At 55.5% G+C, this 2,731-nt stretch overlaps 2 protein-coding genes across 2 annotated transcripts in view; both read left to right on the top strand.

The window, feature by feature from the left end:
- Window positions 1-2,731, top strand: part of BIN2 (bridging integrator 2) — a gene marked incomplete at its 5' end in the record, with an annotated part of 9,826 nt that overhangs the window by 5,992 nt on the left and 1,103 nt on the right. The window lies entirely within an intron of this gene.
- The window catches only part of SMAGP (small cell adhesion glycoprotein), a 7,247-nt gene continuing 6,118 nt past the window's right edge, over window positions 1,603-2,731 (top strand). Inside the window, exon 1 of the mRNA XM_031064642.1 lies at window positions 1,603-1,690. The gene's annotated coding sequence lies outside the window, so the exon portion shown is untranslated. The remainder of the gene's footprint in view (window positions 1,691-2,731) is intronic.

The following is a 2,731-nucleotide window of genomic DNA, read 5'->3' as shown; positions in this document are numbered from 1 at the left end:
GAGGGAGGGGGTTTCTCTCTCTCCCCCACTCCAACACCCGTGACTCAGGGAAAAGGCGTCGAGCCTGTTCCACCAGCTCCCGGAAAATGTGCTGTCATTCCAAAAACCCCCCAAAACACCCCGATTTTCCCCTCCCAGGATCCAGAATTCCCCCAATCTCCGGGATGATGGGTTTGCCCCGCAGCCAGCGAGGGGTTAAACGGGGGAGGGATCCCGGGGGGGTTGATCCTCATTCCAGCCGAACTGGAAAGGTGAGGTAGGAAAAGGGCAACGCCTTCACCTGGGCAACACCTTCACCTGGAGCCGCACATGGTGCCGGCAGGTAAGAACTGCAGGAGAGGGATCTGGATCCCGGGATGTCCCCCCCTCCCGAAATTCCCGAGCCCTGGGGGGCTTCAGGGGGCAAATCCCAGGCACAGAGATACGGACACGGCGGCACCGCAGCCCTGCAGTGAGGGACGGCGTGTGCGGCCCGACTGGGGCTCGGCCGGAATGTCGGGGCTCGGCCGGGCGTTTTCCAGCGGGATTTGGGGTGGGAGGGGAGGAAAAAGCCGGATCCTGCCACAGGGAGAGGCTGAAAGCAGGAAATCCGGCAGGAAAGCTGAGGGGGAAACGGGGAGCAAAGTGCTGCTCCCAGGGGATCATCCCAAGGTGAGGGAGAAGAATCGAGGGCGAGCAGCAAATCCCGCAATCCACCCGCTGCGGAGGGCACGGGGTGGCTGTAAAGGGGCTGCGGAGCACCCCAAAAGGAGCCGGGGGTGATGGTTTGGTGATCCCATCCTCCATCCGCCGGGAATGGGAGTGGGGGGGCTGTGAAGGCGCTGCCGAGCATCCCTAAAAATCTGTAGGGACGGTTTGCTCCTCTCCCATCATCCAGACACCGGGAACGGGAATGGGGATGGGGATGGGAATGGAGGGGCTGTGAAGGCGCTGCCAACTCCCCTAAAAATCTGTAGGGACGGTTTGCTCCTCCCTTCCTCCAGGCTCTGGGAAGGGGAGTGGGGATGGAAATGGGAATGGGGGGGCTGTAACGGTGCTCCCAAGCACCCCTAAAAAATCGTTGTAGGCTCGGTTTGCTCCTCCTGTCCTCCAGGCACGGGGAAGGGGCACGGGAATGGGGATAGGAATGGGAATGGGGGGGCTGTAAAGGCGCTGCCGAGCACCCCTAACAAATCTGTAGGGACGGTTCGCTCCTCTCCCGTCATCCACGCACCGGGAACGGGCACGGAAATGGGAATGGGGATGGGGGAGCTGCATCCCCGGCGCTCCTGGAAGGAGTTTTTGGGATCAGAGCAGCCGAGCCGGGCAGGGTTTCCCTTGGGAACGGCCCTGGAGCCGCTCGGCCGGAGCGCAGGAATGAGGAAGATGAGGGTTTTTCACAGCCCTGTTTTAAAAACACATTTAAATCCATCGGGATGGGAATGATTCACTGCCGCTGCCAGCCCCCCGCCCCTTTCCGGGCTGGATCCCGGCCTGGCACTGCCAGAAATGCCGAGGGGTTCGGGAAGCACCGGGGCCTTCCCGCGGCGTTTGGGTGATTCCTCCCCACGATCCCGAGGCCTGAGCAGGGAGGGATCCGTGGGGAGCATCCCTGTCCCGGGAGAGAGCAGGAGGAGCTCCCCTTCCACCACCACGTGTGGTTTGATGGAAATCAAACCCTTCCCTCGGATAAACTCGGCTTAAACCTTTGGTGAGTCCCAGCACCCCAATCCTCAGGCGCTGTGGGTCCCAGGGTTGCGGTTTTGGGGTGCTGGGGCCCAGAACTGGCTTGTTTTCCTCACTGGCAATGCCAGACTCTTCCCAATAAACCCTTCCCAAAGCTCAGCCCAGCCCCTGTTCCACCCAGCGGCGCCTTTTCCTCTTCTTGTCTTAAACCCCAGTTTATTTCGGGGAATTTAATCCCGGTTTTTGCTCTGAGGCCGCCCGGGAGCAGCAGCTGCTCCGTGGGGAGTCGTGGCTGGCTTTGGAAAGGCCCGGAGAGCTCTGCTGGGGGAGCCTCAGAGCAAAGCCGGGCTTAATGAGGGGCTGGGTTAAAGCAAAACCGGATTTAAAGCAAAACTGGATTGAAAACGAAACTGTTTAAAGCAAAACTTGGTGTCATTCAAAGCTGGGTTTAAAGCAAAACCGAGTTTAAAACAAAGCTGGGGTTAAAGCAGCTCGGGATGTAATGCAAATCTGTGTTTAAAGCAAAATCGTGTCTAAAGCAAACTCAGTTTAAAGGAAAGCTGGTTTTAAGGCAAAATCAGCTTTAATTCAAAGCTAGGTTTAATGAAAAGCTGGACTTAAAGTGAAGGTGGTTTAAAGCAAAATGAGTTTAAAGAAAAGCTGGGTTTAACATAGGACTGGACTAAAATAAAACCAGGCTTAAAGCAAAATTGTGCTGGAAATAAAATCGGGTTTAATGCAAAGCTGGGTTTAAAGCAAAGCTGCATTAAGGCAAAATCAGGTTTAAAACAAAGTTGGGATTAATGCAGAGTTAGGTTTCAAGCAAAGCTGGGTTTAAAGCAAAACAAGGTTTAAAGCAAAACAAAGTTTAAAGTGAAGCAGGCTTAAAACAAAGCAAAGTTTAATGCAGGGCTGGTTTTAAAGCAGAACTGCTCTTACAGCAAACCCAGGTTTAAAGCAAAGCTGGGTTTAAATTAAAGCTGGGTTTAAAGTGGAGCTGATTTTCAGTAAAACTGAGTTTAAGGAGCAGGCGCCTGCTGCCAGCCCGAGCCCGGCTTTGCCGCTC

This window comes from Geospiza fortis, unplaced genomic scaffold (genome assembly GCF_000277835.1).
Source record: "Geospiza fortis unplaced genomic scaffold, GeoFor_1.0 scaffold635, whole genome shotgun sequence".
NCBI classification, from domain to species: Eukaryota; Metazoa; Chordata; class Aves; order Passeriformes; family Thraupidae; genus Geospiza; species Geospiza fortis.
Note: the sequence above shows the minus strand (reverse complement) of the source record. Positions and strands in the feature narration are given on the sequence as shown.